Genomic DNA, 20,739 nt, shown 5'->3' with positions numbered 1-20,739 from the left:
ATGTACTTATACGGCTTCTAATACGTTGTTCTAGATCAACTTGTTTTTAGTGGTTTTGCTTATCTTGTCATTTATTTGCAGCCGGTCGTGGAAAACATCCCGTGAATGCCCGCACGAGCAAACGCCACTGGCGAGCAGCGAACGTGCAGCCGAGCATAGAAGGAACATGCAGAGTGATACATTTTGGTGACCGAAATTCTCGCGTAGCTTCCACAGTGTTGTATACATGGTGTATGAAACGGCGTACAGGTATTCTAAAAAAAAAAAACGGTGGAACTGCGTCGGTGTACAGAGTTCACATAAGCAAAATTATCATACTTGATGATGCGATTGCGTACGGAAGCTAAATGCGGTACCTTTTTCTAGCGATACAGTCACAGTTGCAAAATATATTCACGAACTTCCTCATTAACATAATTAACGTAATGCATAATTTTAGCTTAGCTATATACTTCTTATATAATTTTAAGGTTATTCTCAGAAATTGATCTGTTAGGTCAGGCAGCCTAAAAGAAAATGCAAAATTATTTGGGCTAAAGCACGTAAAAGGGCCGAGAAATTGAGGATTTGCTCCGAAACGACATACTCTGAAACGATTAAAACATTCTCAATCCATCATACAACAGCTGACATAATTGCAGGGCCGGGTTAACCTACAGGCTAAGGAAGAGAGCTGTAGCCCCCTTTGGAAGGAGCGTTCTACAGCAATTCTTGAAAAGAAGCAAGGAATGTGTCGTGCGAAGAGCTAGGCGACGTGCCCTTAGTGCATAGTTTCTGTTCATTTGCTCGACAACCGCTCGGAAGCAACATTCCTCTCTTAGGGCTCACCTCCTTCTCTTATTTTTTTCTAATTTGTTCATAGCAAATACGTAATACGCCCATTTTATGTTTCCAAGACGATCTGCGACGAATTTGTTGACATGATGGCAGAGGAGACGGATCGTTGAGGCGGTACAAGAAGCCAAATTTTTCTCCCTCGTCGATTCCACGTGTCTCCCATGTTGACTAGCTTTTGGTGGTCCTCAGGTCCAAACTACACGGTGATGTTCACAAAATATTCATTGCGTTTGTGCCAACTGAATCACGCACTGGTGAATATATGGCAACAAGCATGCGTCCCCTTCTTCTGGAGAACGGCATTTCAATCGACAGCTGCCGAGGCCAGCGCTACGACAATGCCAGCGACATGGCTGTAGTGTATACTAAGCTTTAAACATGGCAGGGAAATACAAGGGCCTGGAAGCACACATAAAGAACATAAAGAAGAAAAAAAGAAACCACTGGCTACTTCTGTATCATGCTGTCATCACTCTCTAACCTGGCGGATGCTTGGAGTGTATTACATTTTTTTACTCTACGTCAGAAGATGTACTCGTTTTCCGCCTCGCCAAAGCGATGGAGCTGCTTTGAATGCGAGTACTTGGCACTGCCAGACCAGTTTTCTTTCAGGCTGTCTAATTATCTTACCAAAACGTGTGCCAATCCCGAAGATAGCGCAGTCTAAAAATGTGGGCCGATATCGAAGGTAGTGGTATGAAAATGTGGGCCTAACGTCGTTCACGGCGCTCTTCAATAATAAAAATAAATCAATGAAAATTTCTTTGGTGCTGGGCGGAATCGAAGCCGCGTCATACGGGTTCCTCAAGCACAGCAGCCCCACGGTTTAGGGCGCTGTCGTGTCCTGGCTAGATCATCAGGCTTCTACACTGCGCCACTGCACTGCACTGCACACCGCTACACTGCACCAAGAATGCCCCGGGGGAGGGGCAGGGATTAATTCCCCGTTTTCGCGTGCACCGATGCCCAAGCCCGGACTTCGTGGGTTCGTCACTAGATGGCGCAGCGAGTCCAGAAGGAAGCGCGAGAGAGGAGTCCCGCTGCAGTACACGTGCCTCACATGCACGACGCGTTTTGGCTATTCGCATACTTGGGTGGGCCATCGTAGATGAGTTCTGCCCGAAACAGCCTCGAACATGGCCTCGAACAACATGGAAAGCCCTCTGTTCTGAATAGTTTGTCGACTACAAGGTGGTATCGTCATGCTGACTCATGCAAAGAAATTGACGCATGGCGGAATGCGTCTTTGTACACTGGCTATGCGAAGGAGAAACTGGCACCACCCTCATGGGGAAAAAAAAAACTGTCTACGCTCGAAACTGATTTCATGGCAACTCCGTGACAAGAGGCGTTTTGGAGCGGTTTGACAAGACCATGCAGTGCCGCGCTTCAGAAGCCTGGTTTAGACCTTAATAATAATAATATTTGGGGTTTTACGTGCCAAAACCACTTTCTGATTATGAGGCACGCCGTAGTGGAGGACTCCGGAAATTTTGACCACCTGGGGTTCTTTAACGTGCACCTAAATCTAAGCACACGGGTGTTTTCGCATTTCGCCCCCATCGAAATGCGGCCGCCGTGGCCGGGATTCGATCCCGCGACCTCGTGCTCAGCAGCCCAACACCATAGCCACTGAGCAACCACGGCGGGTGGTTTAGACCTTTAAACGGATTTTGCTTTCCTAAATTTTTTAGACGCCTGTGTCGGCTCTCTCTGCGCTAAGTATCACATTTTTGAGGAAATAGCAAAGACAGTCGGGGTTTATAATCGCTATCATCCATTTGCGAGAAACTTCCAATTTTTGTCAGCTCTCGAGGGAGTGAGTGCAGCGCAGAGCTCACCAAGCAGGCCGACGAATTAGTCGAAATGTAAAGAGTCGATCGTGACTCGACAATTTCGACTGAAATCGCGCAATCCTGTTATTAGCGCATAACTGCACATTGCGAGATAGTGCCCCTCGTGGCCTCCTGAAAATGTTGGAGCAAACAAATTTTAGGCATTTTTCCTTACTTCTATATTTCCTGTACTATTTATTTGAATATTTCAGTCTCAACTTGTGAGAACGAACGCTCATTTTCGAAGCTTTCCTCAATTAATAATTGCCTGCGCTCAACCCTCGGCGAGAGGAAGCTGCACTCTCTTGTCATTGTGTTTATCGAGAGGGACTTCGTTGAGAAATATTTCTTTTGATGGACCAATATCAGAGTTCGCCAGCAGTAAAAGCCACAGGAAGCATTTCTATATGTTAAATGTTTATGTTTTCCAATATTGTCTCAACTTTATCATTTTTTTTTCTGTGTGAACAATATCAAGTGTCACGAGCCTACTGTTTGTTCCGGAGTCATAAGTAGCGCTAAAAAAAAAGAAAAAAAAAGACGGACATAAGAACGACAACGCCATTAGGTGTCGTTCTTATGGCCGTCCCTGTCTATTTTGTGCTACTTAGGATCCCAGTATTCCAGACCTACTGTTTGTTGTCATCTTTGATTGGTGACCTCTGTGAAAAGTTGTTGAGCATTTGCGTCGTCTGCAGTACCAGGCCCACGATCATGGTTGAAGTAGTTGCCAGAATATTACACGCTGTAAACCCTTAATCTTGTTTTATGGTAGAGTCGTACACGCGCGTTCTGGTATTCGCCAAGATTGTATGCCACATACGAAGAGCAATTTAAGTGTCCATGCACAACTAAAATTTTTGTTGCTTTGCAACACGTTCTCTTTTTCCTGAGTGAAGGCGGTGGGGCAGTTTGTGAATTCGTGACTAACTACGGTTAAATGACAGTGACGTATCCGTTAGACCATAAATAATTAGATAATCCAACAGAATAAAAGCAACCCGTTTTCTCAAAGCAGAAATGTTTCAAACGTTGTGCGTATCAAGATGTGACGAGATACGCGAACGGTATAAAATTTCCGTGCTTAATTTTTAGTAGCACGTACGCTTTGCACGCCGAAAAACTTGTGCCACAACTGCAAGCCAACCGCTGCAACCAGACCGCAGTGCTCCCATGCACGTTTGGGCACTGCATCGTATTGTTTGTTGGGCATTGTGAAAGATGACAATTTAGTGCCAAATTTTTCGCGAAGACATTTTTTCCAGACGCTTACACCCAGCGAAAATGCATGTATTCGTCGTAAAGGACAGCGTGTCAGCACGTTCCCCCGCACACAACTTATACCAAAGTTCCTTAATGTAATCAAAGTTGGTTAAATGTGGTGCTCAAGGTCTGGTCATATCTTGTGCACGCGTGGGGCTTTGGACAGATCGAGCGAGTGTGGCAATTTCATGCGATTGTCGTGCCGCAACACACGCATGAGAGCCGATGAAGTCGAATCTTTGGATGCGTTCAAGTTGCTTAGATGGCTTCCCATTTCGACTAAGAGAAAGAAAAGGGGAGAAAAAAAGGCTCCCCTCTCCTTCCATGCAAGTGTAGTAAATATATTATTCACATGTGCTTTTTTTTATTTTAATACTTGGGTTAAGACGAAATCGGAGGGACAAAGAATATCAATTTGTCTCTGCAGAGGTGATCAAAGAACATAAAATTACTGTTCTAGGTGAACCCAAGTAATTACTAAAATCAATAGGCTAAGATTCCCACTGCACCTACAACCCTTGTTGGTACGCTGCGAGACTGGTTAACGAGGCCAAGGGTGGTTATTTGTTAGTGCTCGTATGTATCTTGTACCAATTTCTTGTGAGGTAGGTGTTGCGAAGTGCTAACAGGGCGGCATGTGACACAAGGGTGAGAACATGATGATGATGAACGCTGTAACTTAAATAGCGAAAATGCGTACAAACATTAAAACAAATGCATACGCGTATATATAGAGGACGGGGAGTATAGGTCTTTAAATTCGCAAAGAAATTTAAATCGGGAACGAGCGAAGTTCTTGCTCGTGTCAGTGACAGAAGTCCGGTATATGCGCCTTACATCTGATTTGTGGTACACTGCGTACCGCTTGTGCTTCGCCGTTGATCTTAAACACTTTAATTTGAAAAGAATAGTTAATCTCTTAGCCTTATAAATTTATAACGGGTTGAGAGGGCGCCCTGCAAACGCAGGCGCGTTTGTCAAATGTAAGCGGGTGATAGTGCCCCAATAATGAATTAGCTTTCTGTGTACTTCAGAAGAAAGTAAACATTAAAAGCTCTATAGTGAAACGTATATTTGTACCCAGAAAATCGCTTCCCGAGAACTTAAAAGGGCACCAGAAAGGAACGTTCTGCCGAGCAGTATGAGTAAATTGTGCTTCTGCAGCAAAGCTGTTACCGTTAGATGAAGATTTTCAATCCTCTAAGGACGCAGAAAACGAAAGACGATATACTCTAAGTTCCTACGCATAATGGATTTTGAGAACGTCTACTATATATATATATATATATATATATATATATATATATATATATATATATATATATATATATATATATATATATATATATATATATATATATATATATATATATATATATATATATATATATATATATATATATATATATATATATATATATATATATATATATATATATATATATATATAAGAAACATTATATTTCTGAAAGAACCACGGACTCGGCCTAGGAAGTTTCGAGAATATGTCCTGCGCAAGAACAGTCTTAATAAGAGAAAATACTTTGAAATCCGTGACCACACACTTCCGTTTTGCAATGAGGTTTCGGCGCGAAATTCCATAAAGGGTAGCTTGGCTTTTATTTTCTCCGCTAGCAGTAGCTAAACCATTTTCGTCAAATGAACGAAAATAGAATTTCACAAGGACACTACCCGTCTAATTAGACTTGCACGTTGTTCGAGATAGGCAAAGGCTCTCTCTCTCTCTCTCTCTCTCTCTCTCTCTCTCTCTCTCTCTCTCTCTCACACACACACACACACACACACACACACACACGCACACGCACACACACACACACACAAAACACACACTTTATCCTACTTTCTCTTTATTACTACAACTATTTTTTCTTTTCTTTTTTGCCGGGAGTTATTTTCTGAAAGCGGTAATGTCAGCCTGCTAACAGCTGAAGGGTCAAATTCACAAAGCTTTTCGTTTGTAAGTGCTATTTGCCATCGGCTGCCGCCTGCGCCAATTATATGCGCCAGCAGGATTGACTGGAATTCGTTCTTACGAACGATTCTAGCGTAATAACCTTTTTGATACGGACTCAAGTGCGGCTCGCGGAATTCAGTCAATCAATCAACATAATCCTTTAGCTGTCAAAGCATTTTGAGATTATGCACAAATAAATAAATAAATAAATAAATAAATAAATAAATAAATAAATAAATAAATAAATAACGCCGTAGTACCTAGCCAGAAAACTTTATATGGGTGTGGCGCATCAAGCGTCCTAGAGGCGTCGGTCGCTTGATGCAGCTGTCACTTTGTGAGTAGCTTTTCCTTTTATTTTAACGCATAGCAAGCGCGGGAAACATTTATATACAGAAATGTGCACTAAGTGATGCCCAAATTTCAAATTGTGTCTTCACATGAAATTGTTAGCCACTGTCTTTTCTTTACCGTTTGCGGAGCAGCTAGAGCCACTGTCTTCAGATGAAAATTTTCGTCACTGTCTTTTTCTTTACCGTTTGCGGAGCAGCTAGAGCCCACTGGCAGATATACATATACTTTTTTGAGACTTTTCTGTGACTTTTCTTAAAACCGAGTGAAAATTTTAATTCGCGAACCTTTATTGCGTGTCCCTTGTACCATCAATTACATTAGTTGGAAAACAACCACTCTCCAGGCCCAGCGACTCCTACTTATTGGTTCCCGTGAATTGTGGAAGTACACTTGGCGCAGTCAAAAGCCAAGACAAGTTTACTAGGGCTACTGAAAAGAAGTGATTTGCGCAAGAAGCTTGCCCAGTGACTGGATAGACCCTTACGCAACATTTCAATCCCCGATCCTTAGGAGCGTCGAGGTTGATACGAGGCAGTCTACGTCGCCATATGAGTTGAAAGAACAGAGGTACTTCGAGATTACTTCTAAACTGTTGAGGTCGGTGGCCATAAAATCATGGACGAACCCATCAAAAACCGTGTGTGTGAAGACACGAGCACAACACATGGTTGCCGCACGCGCGCAAGTTTACAAGCTGCTCGTATCGGCTGTCTCTTTTTTTTTTACGTATCCGTTTCCCTATTTGGGTGTACTTGTGCAGCCGGCATGTACGACTGTCTGGTGCCGCTCGATCAAAGCAGCGAGCGGAGCCGTCGCCGCACAGCTGAAACCGTGTCGCAAACGCGTCGGTCGCTCCCGTTCTCCTGTCTCCGCCGAAGCAAGCAAGCGATAAACCGGCACCGCATAGAGCAGGGCTCTGGAGAAACATAGCCAGCAGCAGTAGTCACGACGGCCGCAGATGGCAGCCAGCAGAATGCGCGCGCAGCACCGCTGCGGGCAGGCGCGGCGTGGTTGCAGACCGCAGGATTCGTTTCTCCCCGACCCTCTGGGCTCGCCACCACATGGGCGCGCGACAGGGCCGCCTGGTCAAGTCGAAGGCGGGCATCGGTCGCCCCTCCCCCTATCCACAACTGTCGGCAGAAAGTCGGGACAACCGCTGCCGTTTGCCCCGTTGGCCTGCAGCTTTAGAGGAAGGCGTGTGTGAGTGTATATGTGGATGCGTGCGTGCACGTGCGTGTGTAGAGCCTTTTCAGGGCGTGTCAGCAAGCCTTTAAGGAACCACAACGAACTACGAGGTGAAGGTGACAACGTTCAAGTGAAAATTGACTTGCATATTTCGCCAAAGTTTTCGTTGCTCTCATCACATTGACAAACTGCACATACAACTAGGTATAGGTACAGCGTGCTATATCGATGCAAAAGAGGGCATATGAGCCTCAGACGGCCGGTCCAGAGGCCAGGGAATGGCGCCAGGGCCAGTGCAGACGTGCCCCCTGCGCACAACGGTGCACTATCCTTGCGAAACAAACGAAGATATTTGTCGAGCCTGTAGCGCTTTTGTTCGATGAGGCACGCACGCGTCCTCATTCGTACACGGCCCGGTAATGTTGAGCACGCGCATATGAAAAATAGCGCAATTAACAGACAAGATGGTAAGACGGCACAGGCATCTGCGCCCACTTTTATTATTGCATTCAGATATTAGAGTGATACGCTGGCTATCTGTTACACATATAAACTGGCTCAAACCTCCAATCTGATACTGAGCATCCAGAACGGAGTATCCAAGGCGCTCGAAGAGCTCAACTTCCCCGACGCGTGATCGCGTTATACGCCTTGTCTTTTGCAGTCTTATACGGGTGCATGGTGTGGCAAAACAGGGACGTTTGAAGTGCTGCACGCTGTATGCCCGACAAGAACAGCGTACGCGAAAACGCACGCTCATGACGACGCACAGTTTCGGCAAAAGCGCCAACGCAGCACTATGATCATAAGAACTCGAGAGATGAGAAACAAATAAAAAATAACGTAAAAGCAAGGATTTCAGCAAGTCACAGCATAGAATTCACGCATTCTTGCAAAACGGCAATCGTTTCTCATTCTCCTTGCTTTGAAAGGTGGAGAACATGTGTACGTGTGCGCAGGGAAAGATGGGAAGAGAGTATACTATACAGCAGAGCACGTGTCCCGCGCGCTGGAATTGCAGATGCGAAAGTGGCTTCATGGGCTGACACGGGCAGCATTCTGCGGGCGCTCAGGACAGACACTACGCAACACAGCGGCGCCAGACAAGTTTTGTCCTGTGTGTGTGTGCTTTGTTACGAGCCTTTAATAGCATTCACGCGCAGCAACGTATATGTAGTCTGCCAAGTTGAGAAACTTGAGAGCGGGAAAAAAACAAGGCGCGTTGCTCGGTGGCTCCTCGTTTATGACACGCGGATACTGCTGTTTGTGCGTCTGTACGTTGCCTCGCTTAATCTCTTAAGCAGATGGCTGGTTATCTCGAAGTGATGGGTGGGTGGGGGGTGGGGGGGATACAGAAATAAGGCAATGGCAGGCGTTACTAGAGCGAATATGCGTTATGCATAGGTTGCGCCGCCCAGGTGGGTGGGTGCGCAGACTCGGTTTCACTGCGAAACGTCTTCGCCCAGGTTGCGTCAAGGTATGGAAATAAACATCCACGTCTCGAGAGAGGAGAGAGCGAGAATGGTGAAGAAACAAGAGCCGTAACATGCATGAGCCATAGCACAACGTGTTGAACCACCGGTAAACATGATCTCTTCAAGTATACATTATACTATAGTTCTCGCGCGTGTTTCGACCGTGTGAAAGTTATTTAAAAAAAAAAAAAAACAGTGAGTGAAGTATACCGATGAAAACTGCTTATCTGGGGGCTGCATAAAAAATACCCGTGGCGTAGAAGGATCGAAAGGACATACTGATAGGCTATAGTTTGTATTGCATTACGGAGATGTGTACCGGAAACGGGGCACTCGAGACCACAGGGAAGACCAAGACACGGCGCCGTTTCTTCGTCTTCTCTGTCGCCATGCATGCCCCGTTTGCGCTATACACATCGCAGAGAAAGAGTACAATCGTGGGAAACAAAACGTGCTCAGTTAAGGAACCGTAGGGATTTCCTTACTATTGTTTTCTCTCCACTGAGCTGCAACGAAAGCATAATTCCCACTTGAGCTCCTCGCATGCCCTGCTGTTGAGCTACAAAATGGAACTGCAGCGCGTCGATAAACTATCACTGCACGCGATCTTGGCCTCCATTCTAGCGAAGTGCGAATGCCGATCGCATTTTGGTAGTTTATGACGTTTCTTTCGTACTCGTAAACGCAGGAGAACAGAGCTTGGATGAACACTGACGCTAGGTCAGGGAAAAACTCGTACGCCCTAAATTGCCCCGCACGTCACGTTACACAAGATCCTGTACAACTTCCATGCATGAGCGCTTTCAACGAGAAAAATGGGTGGAATGACTGACGCTTCTATCACTGTAATACTAGAGATTCACAACACAAACCTAACGACAACGGCTGTTTCCTTCTCCTGCAGCCGCATAATCGCAAGGTACACAGATGGTCTGCGCGAATACCTGACTCCAGCTACTTTTTTTTCTTCTTCCTGTATGGGTCAAATTTTTCCAGAAGGACTGAGAAGCGGGCGAGTGGGAACCTACCCATTCTTGTCCTGCATTCTTTCTCGTGTTTTGTTTGTATGTGCGCTCCCCAAGAACAAGTATTTCCATTGCAATAGGTTGCATTTACGTGACTACGCCTTCAGACCAAAAAGATCGATCATGGTTGCCTACGCAAAAAATAAAAGAAAAAGAATGTTGGAATTAGTGAAAGCACTTGCTGCGCGCCTAAACATTTTATGCCGGTCGAGAATTATGCTATAAAAACATCGTTTGTATCATGGTTTTCAATACGCGTCCAACCGACGTCGATGCTCTGATGCTTTGGATTTTCAGTTTATGATGTACAATAACAACGCGCGCGGAGAATCAGATATATGTGTGTGGAACTGTGTGTGTGACTTCACACGCACAGAACTAAAACTCACAACAGGCAGCGACTGCTAACTTTGTCGCCATGTTTATTATATGTCCATTGCAGTACGAAGAACTCTCTCAGCGGTATACCCTGTCTTGTGCCAGTCGAATGCATGCTACGTATAAAGCTTCCCTAATCTTCTACAGTCTTCGACTGCGTTTTTTTTTTCCTGGGCACCGATTCTGTTAAACAGATCTCCGGCCGTCTATCTGCTGTACGCATTACGTGACCCATGTACAACTCCACTTAACTTCCGCTCTATCAGCTGCACCACTGTGCTTTCCATTTAATTTGCACCATCGTCTTCCTGTCTCAACTATCGTTTATTGCTGCATCGTGCGTTGCGCGGTCCTTCGCCTGTGAACGGTCGCCTTCGATGACCGTTCACGGCCGTTTATAAAGAAAATCAGTACAGGCAAGTTGGCTGTTATAGTCGATGTTCAAATAAACTCACGCTGACGCAATCTAGGGGAAAAAAAGGAAGGGGGAAGAGGTAGATGGCCTAAAAGAAGCTAGGGCTGGGTAGCCCTTGGGTGCCACCTTAAAAGCGCATTTTGTTAGGAACAGCTGAGGTAAGAGTATCACAGCTAGCACAGATGTGCGACATTATGTGTATGCAGGCCGTCTTCAAAGTTAGAGTATGCAGGCCGTCTTCAAAGTTAGACTAACAGTACTTTCAATAAAGATCCGATGCTAGCTATACGGAACGCCTGCATGCCCAGGCGATTTATGCACATTGACGGACGCAATTTTCGCGAACAATAAGAGCAATCAAATGCATAATTAACGAAAACTTATTTTAATTTCTAAATTCCGGCGTTTTAGGTGCCATAAGCACTATTTGATTATGAGGCATGCCGTAGTGAGGGACTCCAGATTAATAGTACCACCTGGGGCTCTTTAACGTGCACACAATGCACGGTACACGGGCGTTTTTGCATTTCACCACCATCGAAATGTGGCCGCCGCGGTCAGGATGCGATCCCGCGCCCTCGGACTTGGTAGCATAACGGCATAGCCACTATGCCCCCACAGCGAGGCAGTTTTACTTCTATATTTTTCACTTTCTGCTATCATGATTATGGTATTATAGTATTCGAAACTTCAAGACAAGGTTATTTAAAAGCACCTTCAATTTGCTCGATTCTCTTGAAGATGGTTCTGTTCCGAGATATTTATCATCAGATTTGCCACTCTGTCAGCTTATTTCGCGTTCAGGGAGCTGGAAATCGACACAGTGTCAAGCCATGAAGGAAATGTCAACGTGAGGGAAAGGAAAACAGTAAGTTGCTGCTTGTTTTCGCCTGCTGATGGCAAGAGCGCTGCTATCAGCTTCTCCCAGCTTGCAAACGACGTGCCACACGCAGCAAGCTAAGTGATAACGGAGGTTTCCTGTTGTGTCGAAATCCATTGCCCTGAATTCCAAATTAGCCGAATGAGTGCAAAAATTTGATTATGAATATCTCGGAACAGAAGCGCTCCAGGATAATCGTAGTGAAGTTGTCTTCAAATACGATGGTCTTAAAGTTGCAAATGCCATATACCATAATCGCGGTAGGAAGAAAATTAAGTGAGAGGTTTTTGTTAATTATGCGTTTTGTGACTAATTTCCCACGAAAATCGAGCCCGTTCAAGCGTATGAGCCGTCTGTGCAAGCAGCTTTTGCATAGGTGGCAGAGCGTTTTGATTAATATTACTGTCATGGCTAAACTTCGAAAACCCAGTATAATCGTAGGGTGCAAGCTTAGATTTGCAAATGTTTAAGGGACGCCAGCCATCCAGATTTATTTTTTTTAATAATAATACAAAAAACTGCAAGTAGACGCGGGACGCGATCGGGACTACGACATCTTGCGAAGAAGCATGCATATTGCATTAGCAGCCTGTTTTTTGTTACGATCGTCTCGGCCGTCGGAGGGTGGGTCTCGCAAGAGGAGGGAGGGGGTGCGGAAGGGCTTGCCCCGCTCGCGGAGGAAGATGTCAGCCTGTGCCGGAAACACCGGAAGCGACATCAGTCACCGCGGCCAGAGACCCGCCAACGCGGCGCAGACGCGCGACGACTGAACGCCGAGGATTCAAGGTAGCGTATAGTAAGTACACAGCGGCTGGCGCGCTCCCCTCCTCGCACCGGCCTATCTATATACACGACCACGAGAACGGGAGCGTGCGCGCACCTTCGTTTCTGCGCTTTCTTGGAGCGAAATGAGCGGAGGACGCGGGAAGGGAAATATTAAACGATGTACGACGCTTGCGCAGTGTCCCCATCTTGCCGCCCGACGTTATCGCGCTCGGTGCGCATTGCCTATAAGTTTGCCGACGGGGGCGCGGTCTCGGGTAGCGCACGTCCGCGGTGCACGCGTCCAAGAAGGCGCACGCGCGCGTCACGGGGCACGTGCCGGCCAGTGGCAGAGTCGGCTGGCGAAGGCGGAGACAGGTTTTTCTCTTTCTTCTTTCTTTGGTCGCGTGCGGTAGGGATATTTAACGGCACGGAAAGCGGTGGGCGGGTGTCGATGAACACAGCTTTAATTTGCATTGCGCCCCGAATGAGCGGCTTGCACGACGCGTGCGGCGCCGCGCCCAAGTTGGTGGCTGCGCTCGAGCTTGCGCGCTTGACTGCGCATTACTTTGAATGCTCGTCCCCCAAACAAGGAAAGTTCGTCGCGTCAACGGACAGTACCGCGTTGATTCGTTGCTTTAGTTGTGCGGCTGGCCACAGGTGACACCGAACAAGACAGGCCGCCGCGACAACGCTGGCCATACCGCTCTCTATACAAGGAGCCGACGAGGTGCCTGTGTCAACCCTTGCATTCGCCGTCGCAACGCCGCGCAATGGCTGACGAGTTGTCTGTCGAGGTCGCGAGTTCAACTTCTACCACGCAGTTGGGCCCACGTGGAATGCGAAAATGAACATTTGAAGAAAAGGTCATACTTCGTACATTAAACCGACACAAATATTCTCAAAGAGACAGAAAAGCTCCTGACAAACCGTGAAAAGATCGAGAAAATAAATAACTGAACAGCGTTGGCTATATGTAGTTATGTGCTTCTCTAGAAATCAATTAATGAACGTCAGTAATAACAAATATATTTTTTTGCTTATTAAACCGAAAACTATGATGCAAATGTGCGTCTATATTGTGAGGATTCACCTCCATATATTGTGCGGCTGTTGTAATGAACGCGGAGCACAATATGCGGAGGTGCATGCACGCCGATGGCACTTTCTGCATCCGCAAATCGCGCATGTGCGGGATGAAGAAATAATAGCTCGACCCCTCGGTGCACCTCTGGCCCCTCTTTTATTCGAGAAAACATTTTCACAAGTATACACGACATTGTAGTTCGCGCGGCATTCGAGCAATGTAGCAACCAGACTGCTGTATAACCTTCCACGAAAAGAGATACATTTGTGAGCGAGTGTGTGAGTGGCCATCAATGAGGGCTTGCGAGAAGTGTGGCGTTCTAACGATCCCAGGAAGCACAAACGAGCACAGGCTGGGAGTTGATGCACATAGCACGGCGCATCGAAGCTCTGCCCATTCGGTTCGACGTTTTCATTACGTCGGGCTTCCAGAACTGTGCCAGGTGTTTCTGTGTTTGTATCAACGTCGGGCTCGAACAAAGCGGCGCCATTTCCCTAGAGCCCCAGCGCTTGCGTGGGTGTTCTACTTGGAAATAAATAAGGTTTTCCTTCATCGACATACTCCACAAAATAATATACGACTGTGCCGGGCGCAGCTTCGATGTGGAGTTCTAGCACCCATCTCTGAATTGAACTGAGTCGTCACACGAATGATAGACAAAAACTCACGTCGGAAGAACTAAGAGCCTCTCACCTTTCGGCCAGCTTTATAAATCAGGTTGAGAAAAGAGGAACACAAAAACTTGAAAAATAAGTGCGCGTGGTTCGTCGCTGGGCAGCGAGTTTATTTTCTGCAACTACTGCGGCGAGCCAAGCTCCACTGAAGTCTTACTTCCACATTCAGATAGATTAAAACGCAAAAGCATTCCCCTTGGGCAAACGCTGAATTGGTCTGAATTTTTATTTTTTTTAATCTTAGAGAGAAAGATAGTACACCAATTGGTGAAAGTAAAACTGCCAAAAATTGGCGAATTACAAAAAATATCGAAGCGCGGTAGAAAATGTTGAAAATTAACAAAACTCTCCCTTACAGTGTTTAAAGTGAACAAACACGGTACATTAGTTTACAGCTTACGTAATATAGTAACATTATTTACGTAAATTTTGGGTAAGCCCATTTCACATAGTAGTGCTTCATTTCAGAGCGGTGCATGATCGTCAATTTTGTTTCAGACTGAACGTCCTAATGGATGCTGTTCAACGTATTATGATAAATATTTGTAAAGAACAATAAAGTGTGAACTTTGTGTTTCTTCTTTTTCTCCCGGATTTCGGCAAGGTTTGTAAAAGAAAATGACAGGCAGAAATAAAAAAAAATGGCCAGGCTTAGCTTGGTTAAGCCAAGAATGCGTTGCATATTGCGCGAGTTGGGGCCCAGCTTTTCCTCCGGCTGTCGTGACGTCACGTCACGTGGTTGCGCTAAAGGTCAATGGTGGCTGCCCGGCCGCGCCCAAGGGCTGAACTGAGTGATTGCAATATGCAACGCATAAAAGAGATACCTCATCAAAATCGGTTCGATGGGCACCGGAGCGATAACTTGTCTTTGAAATTGCCGAGCTGAACGTGAACGACAGTAGAACGGAGGTTCTGACCCGAGCGGATCACCGGCTGAAGGCGGCTCTCAGCTCCCCGCCCAGAGTAGTCGCGCAGAGCGCGGAAAAAGCGCAGAAATCTTCTAGCTTGCTGCAGCCATATAATTGGTCAGAACTGTGGCGTACAACAATCCTCCCGGTCCTTTCTGCTGCGCCACAGTTCTGGTCCATAACATGCAACAACAACTTTAACGTCCAACAACGTGTTTTATAACAGTCGTGTAAAATTTGTGAAACCAATACATTGATTCGGCTAACCAGAAGATGAAAAGCGAAGGTTGCTTTGTGCGCAAGAGTGATCAGGACAGCGCGATCGTAATAGTAGCACTTGGTAAGCTCCGCATGGCCCACCAAAAGCAGTTTTTAGGCTAAAAATCTCGGTGGATTCGGCACCTGCCTACATCATTTTTTATTTATGTATTTATTTTTTGCTACAAATTAGTGTTTGTGCACACGAACACTTCAGTTCGCAACCATTCGGTGTTCGTGCTTGACATGCCACACCTTTCCACGTCCCTTCAAAGGACACCAAATAGAAAAAGTATTTGAAGTGTATTAGCAAATTACCCTCAATACCAAAATACACCCACTTTGAGCACGCCAAGAGGCTTGGTAAGCCAGAAAAGACGCAAAAACGCAAGACAGGTGGCGACGCCGTCTTGAAATTCCCGTACTCGTTCGTCGTGCGTATTTTGACGGCGTTTGCGCAGGCATAATTATTTTTTTATTGGCAAGGAGGATACACATTGTATACTGAAAGAGCCAAGTACTAAATTCAGCGAGGTTGAAGAACTTCTACTTAGCCACAACCACTCAAGTACGAAAAAAAGAAGTACCTTGAATAAAATCTTTGACGCCACACTAACGTGCCGACGCTGGGCATTCGGCGTATACCTTCACTTTCGTTTTCGTAATCGACCTTTTACGACGAAATTAACGAAAATAGAGTTTTTAAAGAATGCTTCATCTTTATTACCTGAATGGGTGCAGATATCGCTCTGAAATCGTTGCGGCCAAGATGTTAACAAATCCAAGTTGAGCTCAAAGCTCTTTGCATTCAGACACCGTATACGCTTTTTTGTTCATTTCATTCGGAGCCCATGTTCGACCAAAACTCACCGCAACCCGTCGCCGCCACACTGTTATAGAAGAGGCAAAACAGCCCTGACCGTCGCGTTAGTTGAATTGTGGTCGAAAGTTCACGACAGTTTTCCTCAGATTAACGTTGATGAGGTAATCAAGGTGTCAGAAGTGCACTACAGCGTAGCGTTTAAGCCAGTTCGTGATCAAAATTATTCTTGGAAATGGCAGCGCCACCTTTGCCACCTTCTGCTATTAGCAGTGCCGTAGCTATTAGCAGCGTCTGGCACCCGGGGCCCATAGGTCTTCTGTCAACCCCCCCCCCCCCCCCCCAGGTGTAGCCGGCGGTAAGAGCGGTGTCTTCATACGTATATGACTCCCCCACCCCCCACCCCCCCACCCCCCCACCCCACTGGTCCCTTACACCCGGGGCCCACGGCCCCCCGGCCCCCCCTGTTGCTACGCCCCTGGCTATTAGGCGACAAAGTTTTGTGAAGGCGACGTTTTGGTAAGAACCAATGATCAACCGAGTCTTTAGAAATGCGTGAAGTGAATGAAATTGCGTTCGACTTGAAACGAATGGTAGCGCTAAATACTATAAGCCCGGCGGTCATGGCCCCTCTAATAACCTCGCTGCGCGCTCAAAGCCAATGCCACGTGGCTTCTGCGCGTGGTGTGCACCGAGCCGCGCTGGTGCAAAAGCGTGCGCCGCATGGCAGCGCGCGTAGCAGCGGGAGGAGTTTCGTTGTTTCCGGGAATATGGCGTTCGTCCCGCGGGAAATAAAAGAGGCCGAAAGCAGTCATTCCTCGACGCTGCCATCAACCGCTCTGGCGCAACCCTCGTCTCACGCTCGCTGCACGCGAGCAAAGCGAAGTGGCAGCAAAGAAACAAACGCCAGTAGCGTCACTGCGCGTAATCTCCTGGTGCTTCATTTGGCTCCTAAATAGGAGAGAGGAGCTGCCAGCTATTTTTGCTTGATTCCAGCTATTGTGAGAGTTATGAACAGTCGCGTTGCAGCGTAGGCCAGCGGTGCAACGACATGTACAAAAGTAAAAATAGAAATTCAGTTGCTTTCATAAAAAAAAAAGTTCATTGAAGGCTACAGAAATTTAGCAGAAAATCAACAGAAGATCAGCAACAATCTTGTAAGGGGCCACTGTTTTGCGTTCTTACATCGCCAAGCATGGACAGCGTTTCGAAGACACTGGCACGCTCTGGTTGGTCCCATCTGTTGCCCATCTTCGCTCGTCCAGTCAGTTTGATGGTGTGACTTTCAATATTTAGTCTTGTTCTCCCCAAACTTGATTACGAGTTGCTAATCAGTCTGGCACTCTCTCAAGGTCTAAGGCTATATGCTTCCTGTTTATTACCGCCTACCTCCCACTATTACGAAGCATAAAGTAGCAAATTAATTGCAGGGAAACAATGCACTGTGGAAACTAATCGGGAAATGTAGATCCACATGACACATGATAGGTCACGTGATAGCACATTATCGGTCGCAAAATGAGAGCGAACGGTTGTCGCCTCGTTCCCATGGTCATTTCTCTTGCTTGGTGGTTGCTCAGTGGCTATGATGCTGGGCTGCTGAACACGAGGTCGCGGGATCGAATCTTGGCCACGGCGGCCGCATTTCGGTGGGGGCAAAATGCGAAAACAGCCGTGTACTTATATTAAGGTGCACGTTAAAGAACCCCATATGGTCGAAATTTCCGGAGTCCTCCACTACGGCGTGCCTAAATCAAAAAGTGGTTTTGGCACGCAAAACCCCATAATTTTTTTACTTCTCTTGCTTGATAAACATACAATGTGCTCATACTATCTCGACTATCGCGTTCGCGAAGACATGGTTTTGGTACAATGCCCCGTCATTCTTGACTGAGCATGCAAGCCCCCTCCCCCCCCCCCCCCCGCCCTCCAACCAACTGCTTCTTCTAGTTCAAAGTTGATAGTCATAGTTTTACACTCTCGCTGGCACAATCACTTTCTTCCTTTTGCAACAAGCACCACTCGCCTAGCTGTTTTCGTTTCCGGTACCCCGATCCGATTGCGGCCACGATCGTTTGTTCGTGCTGTTCGTTTGTTCGTATTTACTTTCTTCTCTCCCGCCACGTGCTCGCAGTTCAGATGAACGGGCACGAGCCGGCAGCTCGCGCGTGCGTAACTCACGCCGTCGAGCCCAGTCAACGCAGAGCGCCTGTGCATGCGCGGAGCGCACGTGCCGATGGAACGTTTCGGCGCCCAGTCGGCTGGCGCACCAAAGCTCGCAGCTGGGCGAAATTTGAGCGCTCCCTAGAAGAGCTCGCCCGCGCCCTTGAAACCGTGGCCCACTGGCGAAACGTCCAGCGTGCGACCCTCCTCTCTTCTGCCATCACCTACCGTCACCGTGACGCTAGGATCGGCAACGTAAAAAAAAAAAAGCAAAGAAAGAGAGACCCGCAAAAGTAAACGACGAAAAATACAAGCAAAATGAAATGTGGGTCGCGCGACCAGGATCGAAGTTGAGGGGGCCCACCGCTTGCTCACGTGGTCCGAAGCGCGCGGAGTGAGCAGAGCAGGGCGCGCAGCTGCGCAACGGCTCGTGGCGCGTGCCCGCCGCCTTCCGAGCCCCCAGCTTGGCTTCGTTTGCGTGCTTCTCGCGTGGAGCGGGATATGCCGCTGCTTCTTCGCGGCGGTACTCCATCAAGGTCGCTCGTGCTGGACGCGACGAGGGGGCGGCCGTGCACACGCCCTGAAGTCCCGCTCGCTCGCGCGAGCTGCTTCCCGCCGGAGCGGGACCCGAGAGAAAACTCAGAAGCAAAGCCGAAGGAGTTACGGAGATGAGTATTCTCCGTCAGATGCTTTCGGCGTCTTTCTCGAAAAGCGTTCAGTGCACTTATGAAAGCGTTTTTCGCGTCCTGTTTCACAAGCGCGTGCACGGCGCACGTTCCTTTTTCGCGAAGACACTGCTGCGTTTGCAAAGGTCAGAGCGAGAACTTTTTGCTTCTGTAACGCTGAATGTTAGCATGCTTATGCAACGCCTTCAGAAACTAAATACCAGTGGCGGTGTGCGCGACCACGGTATTGACAAGTTAGAACACAAAATCGTTCAAGGGCACAGAAATGGAATTTAAGAAAGAAAGTAAAATCTCCTTCGCACTAACAGCAAATACAGGTAATTCTCATGTCAAAGAAAACGTTCAGCACTCCTGTGACCCCATGAACTTTGACAAAGCTCAGTGCTATGTACAGCAAGGTGGGCTTTCAGTTTATGGAGCAGGTCTCTTATTGTGTTTGTTTTCGTTTTCTTTACGATTCCATAAAAAAAAAAGCAGTTACTATTTTGGACATTTACTGGTAACGTCTAGACTCTAGCGAGTACCCAGGAGAGGTCAAGCGAATCGATGAAAACAATTTTTACGATGTTACGTGTTCCGACGCGCCAATTATCTAATGCATCAACCAGTATAGAAGCGCGTATCTTCGTCGACACAGCTCGTCATTTCGCAGCACATGCTGGCTTTCTGGTTGCGTATACGTGGTTTGGGTCGTTTCTCGTACGTTGTTGCCACAGCGCAAAAGAATAAATCAAGATAGGACAGGAGCACGTGCCGAATGTGGCAACTGAACGGTCTCCTCAATGCAACAGGCAAAACGAACAGAGGTAGCGCGGTATCTTAATTATCGTGTGATGTAACATTATCCTTAATCCCCATCCTGCTCGTGGCAGAGCACATGCACAATGCGCTTCTATGTACAATGGCGACGACCCATGCGTCGGTTCCTGTGGAACAGCGATGTCTATAATCAAAGTTATAACGGAAGATAACGTCAGTCCAGTTGGAATGCAGCCGCAGTGCGGCGAACTGAAGGTGTGAAGTGCACTAATGGTCTCGAGAGTCAAGAGAAAGCGACGTTCGCCCGACTGCAGAAAGCACTGCTGTGCTGGTGTTGCCACAGCTGATCCCTCGTATGCCGCAGGAATAGGTGACAGAACGTTGTCAGTGGTGTCAAAGTCATACATGGGCCAGAACTGACTTACTTTCATAACCGTAACAAGTTTCCTTCTTGTGCTAAAGAGCAAGCGTTCTGTAGGTTAATTTCGAATAACGCCTTCACTAAAGAACTTGTAAAATGTGTAAGGGCGTGAGCTACTGTCAGGCTCTCAAATATTCAGAAGTGTTTCAGAGGCTACTTCGAAGGCAATCTTGGTTATGGTGCAACTGAATGTCCTAAAGGTACATTTGGCCGAAATGACGGCGGCAGGACCCGAAACAGCCCATGTTGTGCTAATGAATTTCACGTTTATTATCTTTGTCATATATATTCGATAAAATACTGCAAGCAGCAAAAACGTTTTTCTTCTTGAGCAATGCTGTACAAGACAAATGCGTCCTAATAACGGCCGAATTCACAATGCTTTTTGTTCGTAAGTGCTGTTTCCCATTGGCCGGTCCCATTTGATGACATGCCCGTCAACACGATTGGATGAAATGTACTCTTGCGAACAATTCTAGCGGAAGTACTTTTTTGTGTATACGGGCCCGGGTTCGATGGTTTACTTATACGAACTTTGAATTTATTTATTAGTGGTGGCTTAAGCGCCGAGATGTCCGG

At 46.9% G+C, this 20,739-nt stretch overlaps 1 protein-coding gene across 3 annotated transcripts in view; it reads right to left on the bottom strand.

Moving 5' to 3' along the window:
• Positions 1 to 20,739, bottom strand: part of LOC135901293 (RRP12-like protein) — a 156,475-nt gene that overhangs the window by 56,678 nt on the left and 79,058 nt on the right. The window lies entirely within an intron of this gene.

Source organism: Dermacentor albipictus, chromosome 1, assembly GCF_038994185.2.
Source record: "Dermacentor albipictus isolate Rhodes 1998 colony chromosome 1, USDA_Dalb.pri_finalv2, whole genome shotgun sequence".
In the NCBI taxonomy this organism is placed as follows: domain Eukaryota; kingdom Metazoa; phylum Arthropoda; class Arachnida; order Ixodida; family Ixodidae; genus Dermacentor; species Dermacentor albipictus.
The sequence above is the reverse complement of the archived record's forward strand: the minus strand, read 5'-3'. Positions and strand labels throughout refer to the sequence as shown.